This window comes from Equus quagga, chromosome 2 (genome assembly GCF_021613505.1).
Source record: "Equus quagga isolate Etosha38 chromosome 2, UCLA_HA_Equagga_1.0, whole genome shotgun sequence".
Classification (NCBI taxonomy): Eukaryota; Metazoa; Chordata; class Mammalia; order Perissodactyla; family Equidae; genus Equus; species Equus quagga.
In genome coordinates, this window is record NC_060268.1 from 46,154,374 (window position 1) to 46,165,119 (window position 10,746).

Below are 10,746 nucleotides of genomic sequence, written 5' to 3' on the forward strand. Positions count from 1 at the left end.
CTATACACATAAAAAATTGAAGTCATGATCTTTAACCGAAGATACTTTACAACCTGAAAGAATATGTGGATTATTAAAAAAAAGCAGTCGGCAGTTTATTTTGTTTGTTTGGTTTTTTTTAAGTAGATATATACCATAGGTCAGTGTTTTTCAAACTGTGGGTCATAATCCATTAGCCGACTGTGAAATCATGTTAGCGGGTTAAAGCCAACATTTTAAAAAATATCAACATATATCAAAAGCAGTAAAGGTAAATCATGTTTCATGAAACCTTTGTTCCAGTTATACACATGCACACTCAGGCACACACACCTAACAATGTATATATGCTAAATGATACAGTAAAATACATTTCTTACTGTGGGTCACAATAAAAAATAATTTGAAAGCTACTTTCATAGTTGCTATATGGGTTTAGAGAAGCTTTAAGTTAAACAAAATGATATAGTCAAGAAAGTCTTCTTCAATGAGAGACTTAACATTTGAAGCATAATCTGGCTCCCCACTACCTCCCTAATCTCATCTGTCACTCTATTCATTCTGCTCTAGCCACACAAGTCTTAGCCATTATTCAAACAAGCCAAACATGTCCCCACATAGGGTCTTGAACATGTTTCCTCTGCCTAGAAAGCTCTTCAGTTAAATAACTGCATGGCTTACTCCTTCATTCCAAGACACCCAAAGAGAAAGCTTTCCCAGACCACCTAAACTAACAACCACCTCCCACCATTCTATCCCCTTATCCAGTTTTATTTCTTTTCATTGAACTCATTACCACCTGATATCTGTTTACTGTGCCCCTTCTCCCCCGCCCTCCGAATGTCAGCTCCAAGAAAACAGAGACTTTGTCTTCTGTTTTGTTCATTACCCTAACAGCAGAGATTAGAACAGTGCCTGGCACAGGGCAAACATTTCTGAATAGGCTTTGACAGGCAAGGAAAAGGAAAAACACACAGAGTTGTGCCTGAACATGGTATATTATAGAGGAAACACTGACTTGATAATGTTAAGGAGTAAGGAATATGGCTGAAGCAGCAGAAGATATAATATGAAAAGGTTTGAAAGCCAGAAAGTAGAGCTTGGACTTTATCCTACAGACAATTGGGAGTCACTCAATGTTTTGAGCAAATGGTGATCCATTCAAACATTTATTCAGCACAAGTTCACTTCACTGTGCTTGGCACATAGAGAGCGCAAAGATCAACAGCACATGTTCTCTCCTCTGGCTGCTTAGGTTTAGTAGCAATGGGTTCAAAAAGTTTCAGGAAAATTATTCTGGCAGCCATATGCAGGATGGACTGGAGGAGGAAGGAGACTCTAAAGTTAGAAAGGGCAAATAATTGACAATGCAGAATCTCAGGGCAAACTGAGATGCAGTAAAGAGTAATCTAAAGAACCATGCTGACGGACGGATATAAGAAATAAAGGAAAGAAAAGAAATTTTTTTGTAACTTTATACGGTGACAGATGGTAACCAGACTTATTGTGGTGATCATTTCACAGTGTATACAAATGTCACATCACTATGTTGTATCCCTCAAACTAATATAATGTTATATTATACCGCAATAAAAAAAGGAAAAAAAATAAAGGAGAAACATGCATCACAGACAACTTTAAGTTGTAAGCATGAAGATGATAAAACTAACAAAGAAAAATGCAGTTGGTTGAAAGCTGGGTAATAATAAATCTAAAAGTGATGGAAATGGAGTCTCCCAATGGAAATATTAGGTAAATTATTGGAGATACAAACCTGGAGAGTACACATTTAAGAGTCATCAGCATACAAAACATCCATCTGAAAAAAGACAGAGAGGAGCAGAGGGCCAAGTACTGAGGGGAATAATGATAGTAGTAAGAAGATCATGTAACAACAAAGAAAATAGAAAAGTAGTAGTCAGAAAGGGAAAAGCAGGATGGCATACTATGAAGGGCAAGGAAAGAAATGTTAGGAAGCATGGGTAGAAATCAACAGTAATACACACATTCTGGCTGAATAAAATCAGGATGAAGCCAATACCATTGGCGAGAAGGATGTCCCCTGAAGCAATGGTCAGAATACATTACAGAATTGCAGTAAGTTAGGGAAGAAGTAGTAAAAGAGCTGAGGGCAGCAATTTTAACTACGGTCTTAAAATTTCTGAAATAAAAGAAATGAGACAGCTAGAAAGAACTGTAGCAATAATCAAGTTGATTTTTTTTCTCCCCAAAAAGAAAAATCTGTACATACTCAAAGGTAGAGAGGAAAAACCATTGCAGATAATGACCAAAGTGATCAGAGAGAAAAAGTTAAGCGTGGCAGCAAGATTCCTGGAACAGCAAAAGATTCCTCTTCCTTTCACTTTACAAAATAAGAGGAAAGAAGAGATTTTGTCATGGTGACAATGAAGAAAACGTGCAAGCTTGTACTCTATTTTCTTTTTCAATTAAGTAGAAGTCAATGGCATCTTCTGAGAGAGAGAAAGATGTATGAGACAAGAGAAAAATATGAGATTAATAAAATGATCACCAAGAAGTATCAAGGGCCCATTTGAATTGTTCAGCATAAATTTATAGCGGCCAAGAAATGTCCACAATTACCGACCTTCCTCCACAAATATGCAGCAACCTGTGAGCGACAGCAGAGGAAACAGAGGTAGAAAGATTTGACAACAGGAGCCCAGTAAAACATGAAAGCAGTGACTGATGTCAAGTTCCCACTATACCTAATGCATACAGGAATAAGCTAAGGGAGAGAAACTGAGGGTCCCTACGAAAAGAACGGATAAAAGAACAAAGGTGGAGTAATCCCATGGGCAAAGAGAAAAGAGTTCACACTAGCCAGTTAGGCTGTCAGGGAAATTTTTTAGATCATTCACTTATACACCATACTGTTTGCTATGGTCTGAATGTTTGTGTGTCTCCCTCCGCCCCCAAATTTGTATGATGAACTCTTCCTAATGCCCAAAATGATGGCATTAGGAGGCGGGGCGTTTGGGAGGTGATTAGGTCATGAGGGCAGATCACGAATCAGATTAATGCTCTTATTAGCAGAGATCTGAGAGAGCTCCCTTGCCCCTTCCACGGTATGAACATACAACAGAGAAGACTGCAACCTGGAAGAGGGTCCTCACCAGAACCCAGCCATGCTGGCATCTTGATCTTGGATCACCCAGTTTCTAGAACTGTGAGAAATAAGTTTCTGTGATTTATAAGCTGCCCTGTCTCTGGTATTTTGTTACAGCAACTGGAACAAACTAAAACACTCTAAATTTTTTTCCTGTTTGGATACATGGTAAGTGCTGTAGACACAAAGGAGTACAGGAGTCAAAAGGGGCTGACATCCAATAACTTCACTATGAGAGGAAGCGACCTAATTCCATTGTGCAGTTCTAGAATTAATACTGGGACCTCGGGTAAACATCCACCTCAGTATCCACATCTACAACAGGGAAAGGTACATTAAAGAGAGATACCATGGTGGCTCTCACTCATCTCGTTCAAAGAATCACTGCTGCAGTAAACCAGCACAGTTGAAATGTCTTATCCCTCAAGTTAATGAGGCAGAAAAAAGCTAACCGGGTTAGAGAAACTCTCAAGCCTCTTATTTTTTATTCATTTATTTTTTTGAGGAAGATTTGCCGTGAGCAAACATCCACTGCCAATCATCCTCTTTTTTTGGACATGAGCCACCACCACAGCATGGCCACTGAGAGACGAGTGGTGTAGGTCCCTGCCCGGGAACCGAACTCAGCTGCAAAAGTGGAACGCACTGAACTTAACTACTAAACCACCAGGGGTGGCCCTCAAGCCTCTTTTAGAAAAGATTATACACTATGGAATAAAATCAGCAGTACTGGTGGGTCTAGCATATTTTTTAATCAAAGGAAACAGAAGTGAACATTTCCTGTTTTTTATTTTTTAAATTACCATGGATTATAAAACTACATAACATGAAAGGTGTATAATTTAATATTAAAATAAAATAGGACTCAAAATTGAGTAAATATCCTACAGGTTCCTTAAGTGCAATTCCAAAATACAAAAACCTCTGAAACCCAAAATAACTCTTTTGGCAGTAAAACCTTACCTGAACTAAACAGGAAGTTATTTATACTCTCTATTTACTCCATTTAGTGTAAACATTCATACATTTTGCTGCGGAAATAGTAACCTGTTTGAAGAGGGATGCTCCACTGGACTCTGTTGAAAGGTTACATAACATTATTACCTTGCCTATATCCCAAATATTCTTAATTCCAAAACCCCAAGGCTTTTAGTGGACTATGATTCTATAATAATAATTGCTAACACTGAGCTATTAACTATGTCAGAAACTGTTCTGATCACTTTATATGCAGTAACTCATTTAATCCTCCCAACCACCATGAGGTAGGTGTTATAATTATCCCCATTTTACAAAGCAGGAAACTGAGGCACAGAGAGACTAAGGAAGTTGCCTAAAGTCACACATCTAGAGAGTGACTAAGCTGGGATGGATACAACATTTAAAATATTACATGTAAGAAGAAGAAAACACAACAAAATAGATAACTGATTATGGTAGGGTGATAGGAGTTAATGATATTTTTCTCTATTCAATTAATACATTACTTCTAGAATGACAAGAAATCAAACTTTAAAAAATACAAAACACTTCATGCACTTACAAATTCTCATTTATGTGAAATTCCTAAGTCGGCTTGTAAAAACTGCAGGGTATAAAATCCAAACTCCTCAGCCTATGCTTGTATCTTTAATTTTTTTATTGAAATATAACATTCTAATATCTTTTTAATTACAAATAATACACAATAAAATTTGTTGTAGAAGTTAGAAAATTTGGATAAGCAAAAAAGAAAATAATCACCTATAAAACTAGCCTCAGAAATAACCACTTAACAATTTGGCACATATCCTTCCAGATGTCAATATATTTGTTTTTAAATCTATTTTTTCACTTAGCATATACATGAAAAGTCCACTTTTCACCTCTTTACATTCTTCTAACACCACTTTAATGGCTAGGCAGTGTCACTGCAGGCATGTATCCTAATAATCACTGTGAAACATTTTAGATTGGGTATAATTTTACACCATGGTGATCAAGACTCACTGGCTCTGGAGTCAGACTGCTTGGATCCACGGCTTGGCTCTACCACTTACTAAGCCTGCTTTGGGCAAGCTCGCTCAGGTCCCTAGGCCTGTTTTCCCCTCTGAAAAATGGGGATAACATTAGCCACTTCAATGACTAACGGGGGAGTCAAATGTTGCTTTTATTATCAACAATGCTGCAACTGGTATCCTCACAACTAAGTCTTTGCACGCATTCTTATTACATCAAGATAAACTCCCTTAAATGGGAATTTCCAAACGAGCAAGCAGGCTCATTTTTTAAGGCTTTTGAGTCTGCCCAATTACTGCTTGGTTTAAAGCCCTCATCAAGTAGCTCTCTCACTTCCCTTTATCCAAGGTGAACACTATGATCCAGTTAAGCTAACCAGCTTGCTTCACTCAATTAGCTTTTGCTCTTCTGCTTTTGTACCTGCAAATCTAGACACATTTCACAAAATCTCAGTTGGTAGAGAACTTAAGGACACCCGGCCTAAATCCTCATTCAGCACATCAATTCCTCTACCCTAGAGTCCTGACCTTGAACACGGTCAGTGAGAGCAGACAGCCTACCACCCAAAACAACCCATTATATTTTTTCCGTTTTGAGGCAATTTTTCTTGGAAGAATGTTGTAATTTGCCTCCTCTAACTTCTACCCACTGATCCTAGTTCCTTCTGGTCAGATCAAACCTGATTTTCTGTGACACACCTCCAAATATTTAAAGACAGCTATCATTTCTTAAACAAGCTGCTCTTCTTTGGGCCAAACATCACATTTCTCAACCTTTCCTCCTTTCCATTTCCTCCAATGACCAACGTACTATGGATATGCTCTATAGTTAGTGATTTTTAAACTTGAGTGTCTATCTCCTGGGGAACTTGAGAAAAATACAGTGGCCCAGGTCCTATCCTACTTAAGCCTGGGCATCCGTATTTTGCTCTGCAGGTGATTCTGATATAAAGTTTGAGAACTGATGTAAGGTCCCACTCATTATGTGATAGTATGCTACCTAAAAAGCTGACATGATACCCCAGGTATAATACAGTCAGTACAAAGCAAAGTGGGGCTAACACCTTGCTCTTTCTACATGCTGTTCTACCAACTTCAAAATGGTATTTTAAATTATGCCCTAGTGTTGATTCATACTAACTGTACAATCAGCTAAAATGATCAAGTCTTTTCCACATTCTCTATTTGCACTTCCGCACCTTGGGCCCTAACTGCCAGCCTTTACAATTATTCCCATTAAAAGGTAAGAGAATTAAAACCAAGAGTTTTAGATTTCTATTTCCAAATGTATCAATGGCCCTACATATGGATTTACCCTCAGTGGAGAAATCACTTCATGCTTAAGCCTCCCCATTTATGTCATGGACACACTTAGCCCAAATAAAGGTGCACCGGCCCAACAACAACTGAACCGACAGCTGATTGCACCAAAGCATCTTCTCTGTGCAGAGCACTGTTGTCAAGGCTGTGAGGAAACACACAGCCTTAATACTAATAACTAATAGATTTACCTTCTAAAGAGCATGATGGTACAAACATCTTTACAAAAGTATAACACTAATTATAGTGTCCCAAGATAGACACATTAATGCTATAGAAACATATGATTACTGGTTGGAAAGCTCTCAGGCCAAAGTAATGACTCATTAGAACACTCAGTTGTCCTCAACTTTGTTTTGTTTGGGTCTGTTTTTTAATGTTTGCATAGAGATAGAGAAGAGATGGAGTCAATCAGCGAGTTCCTTTATACTCTGGCTATTTGCAAAGGGACATTGCACCTCAAAATGAATTCAGGATTCAAAATTTCATGTAATTAACTTCTGAATTCCTTATGACTCGTTTGCTTTACCTGTTACCATTGAGTAACTGATGAGGTACTCAAGGGGAAAAAAAACAAAAAAGTCCATTCTACAGGGGAAGAGGCTTATTATAACTATATCTCAGAGATGTGGGGGGTTGGGGGTGAGACTGACAAACCAAAATCAAGTAAAATTAATCAAGATCCAATCTGATATTTATTTGCATTTGAATAGCAAACATCAAAAATATACCTGGCATTTTCTAACAATTACATGAAGAATGACCAGATGCTTCCTGTTGATGGAACAGTAGAGAACTACAGACTGACAGAATCAGACTAGAGTTCACAGAAACAACTGGAAATGAATTTTGCTTTTCAAAACCATTACACCAAACTAAGTATGGCCTGAAATTTTCACACATTTACAGTTTAACCGTTCCCGAACCTAGAAAACCCAGATTCAAAGTGACAGAGAACTTGAACTCTAAGTTAGGAAAGTTAACAATAAGGGTACCTATCCGCATTACAAAAGTATTGTTTCACCAAATGTTTCCTTACAGGACTCCTTTTAAATCTGGAGCTCCAACAGTGCTTTGAAAGTGTCCTATCTTCAAAAGTTATATTTACATACAAGTTTTCACAAGCACATCTAATACGAAATTCAAACTTGTGTACATCACTAAAAATAAGTTGTAGAATATTTTCAAATGTTCCTGAATCTCCAGGATCATATGCAGATTACACAATCTTCATTCGTGATATTGCTCATGCTTCTAAATCTCAAGTTAAAAAAAAGTTAGAACCCAAGAAAAAAGTATAGGAGTCAACATTCTTATCCATATTTTTTAAATGTGTCTTGCATAATACCCTGATTTGACTTGTACGGTGAAAGGATAGAAATGACACATTTCTCAGTTAAAAAAAAAAAAAAAGGCATGAGTATACAACGTTTTCCAGAGGTTACATGGTGTGACACCAACACAGACTGAATAAATAAGTAGATTTAAGAATCTGTTTTCCATTAAACCAGACTTTTAAGACTTGTAAAAATGCAAAACGATGTCACTCTTACCTAAAATGTGACTTACGTTAACAAGTAACGGATTTATTTTTGGAGAAGTATTTAAAAAGAGAAAATTTAAGAAAAAAACATAAAGCCGTCTTTAGTTCCCTTAAATTCAAAGTCTGAACCTGAAAGTGGAAGTGTCAAGGCTGATGGTTACACGTTAGCGAGAAGAAATTTAAACCTAGCTGGGTGGGTCTATATGCGACCTCAAGTAAACTACTTGCAAAAAGAATTTTTGACCACCAACTTCTGCATAGTAAGTTACAGTGCCTCTTTTTATTCTGGGATGGCAAACTACTTTCACGAGGATCATTTACTGACTACATCAAACCATTTTCCAGATAAAAATCGTACTTCAGAAAGTAACTTGCCTGAATCGAGACGGCAAATCAGTGTCCGGAGAGAGCACTTAAAATATTTCCACATTACCGAGCTCCCTGCAGAAGGACTGTGGTCTCTGCCCCTCCTTGGAACAGATGTCTGCTCGCCACAGTCCAATCAGGTTTAAAACAAGAGTATGTGTACGGAAAACAGGCTTAAAGTGGGAAAACACACAAAGCAGGCCTCTCTCATTCCTCTGGTTTCAGTTTGCACGATGCACCCTTGAGGCCAGACACTCTGATTCAACGCGGCAGGAGACTTCACCGAAACCCACTGAGTCCACGCTGATGAGCTGTGCCCAGGCAGACATGACCTGGCAAAACGCTCAACTTCTTCCCCGAAGCCGTGCACCCGCAGATCCCGGCGGCCAAGGCCCCAGAGCAGGAGTCCCGAGCGTCCAGGGCGGCGGGCTTCGTCCCCTCAGAGGACTCGAGTCCCCGCGGCCCAGGCGGTCGCCGCGGCGGCCCCGCGCGGGCCGGGCCGGGCTCTCCCGTTAACCCTGTCCCGGCCGGCCGCTCCCGCCGTGGCCCGAGCGCCTCCCGGGCCCGCGGGCCTCGCAGCACGGCGCGCCCGGGGCCGGCCGCCCCCGCCGCTCCTTCCTCGCCCCGGCGGGGCCGTCAGGCCGCCCAGACAAAGAGCCCGGCGGCTCCCCGGGCGGCGGGCGCCGAGGCCCGGCCGCGCCTGCCTCTCTCCGGCCGCCTGCCCGCCGAGCCCCTGCCGCCCCGAGCCCGACCCCATCCCCGCTCCGGGGCCGCCGCTCGGGACCGGCCTGGCGGGGAGGCCGCGGCGCGCCGGGGCCGAGGAGGGGGCGGCGGCCGCCACCATGTCTGCCCGCCCCTCCCAGAAGCGGGGTGCCCAGCGGACAAAGCGCGGCGGCGGCGCGGGCGGAGCGGTCGCCCAGGCCGACCCCGCCGACCCCCGCGGAATAAGCGGGGCCAGGAGCCCCGGAAACCCGGCGCCTTAATGCAATAAACAGGAAATCGCGGGGATGATCTGGGTTCCGGGGGAAGTGGAATTATTTTTTACCAGCGAAGAGATCAACTTCCACATCCGGTGGTAACAGGGCCCTACACAGACCCGCACTGACCTGGAAAAGCTTCGGGAGCGGCGACGGGGGAGCAGCAGGAGGTGGTGCGGGGACCCGAGGCGCCTCGTACCCGGCCGGGCTGACGCGGCCCCGCTACACACAAAGCGCTTCAGCTGCACAGGGCGCTATTTTCCGAAAATGCCGCGTCTGGTCGGCGCCCAAAATCCCCACCGAAAAGTCCCCCGTGCTGCGCGCGGAGGGACACATGGTGTGCGAGTGAGTCAAAGCTCCCAGCATCCCTCCCGGACCCTGCCCTCGTCAGCCCCTCGCCTGAGCCTTTCCGCCCCTACCCTAGTCAGCAGACCCCTCTCCCACCCACTCCCGGACCCCATGCCGGTGGAAGAAGGGGACGAGATGGGCTGATTTTCCTTTTTAACGGAGGGGAGGGAAATATGCCATTTGTAGAGCTTAAGCCACACAAAGAAAGCGGCGGAATGATCCGCTCTCGGCGACCGCAAGTCCCGGCTCGCCCGGCGCCTGCGCGGCACGGGGGTGGGAGCTGCGGCCGGCCATGTGCGCGGCGGAGCGGCCCCGCGGCCGCCCAGCCTTCCCGCCTCTTTCTGCGGGCGCTAACCTCCGTGTCTCCCGGACGTGACCGCCGAGAGACCGGGAATCCGGACTCCTTCGAGACTAAGCTGAGCCGCCTAGCCGAGTCCTGGGAGACGGAAGGGCGGCCGGGAGGCTAGGATTTAACCTAAAGTGGCCCTAGGTTCAACTAGGCAGACGGGGACAGGAGTCGCTGTAGAGGTACAAGGGAAGAAGGATGGTCGTTCTCCACGTCCCATAACCTGAGCAGTCAGGTTTATAACGAAGATGTACATAGTCCTGTAGCATTTTTTTTCCCTTAGCCTTCTCGTGCTGTCTCGTGCTTCGTAGACCCCAGTAGGTGCTCGTTGTATCTTCCCTTGGATTACTGTTTTTTCTTGACTAGAATGTCAAGATTTTTGTTGTCTTTTAGAAAGTAGCAAAAGTTTATTTGGAGATGGGGCTTTGCAAAGTAAAAGCCTTAGGAATTTAATTTACATGGGATGATTTGCTAACGTACCCAACACACTGTTCCGGTTTTAACAGAAGAGCCTAGGAATGACTTTCCCGGCCTGCTAACCGTGCGACTTTTGGCATCCTATGTATAGGAGTTGAGAAAATCTGAGACAGCGCCCAGAGTTTAATCCAGGAGAGCTGACAAGCTTAAATCTATGTTGCCCTCTGATTTTGTGTGGCCTCAGATAAGTAGTCTTTCTGTCTCCACTTATCCTTTTGTAGTATTGATGTAGTAAAGATTTGCAAAGTCTTTGTGTAACTTTTTAA

At 42.8% G+C, this 10,746-nt stretch overlaps 1 protein-coding gene across 6 annotated transcripts in view; it reads right to left on the bottom strand.

The window, feature by feature from the left end:
* The window catches only part of GABPB1 (GA binding protein transcription factor subunit beta 1), a 63,224-nt gene extending 53,571 nt beyond the window's left edge, over positions 1-9,653 (bottom strand). For 3 of the 6 annotated variants that reach the window (XM_046654803.1, XM_046654801.1, XM_046654804.1), the window contains exon 1: positions 9,439-9,653. The gene's annotated coding sequence lies outside the window, so the exon portion shown is untranslated. Of the gene's footprint in view, positions 1-8,341; positions 8,667-9,438 lie in introns of those variants that run through there. The other 3 variants (XM_046654802.1, XM_046654799.1, XM_046654800.1) reach the window with 2 other exon arrangements.
* Positions 9,654-10,746: the final 1,093 nt, after the last annotated feature.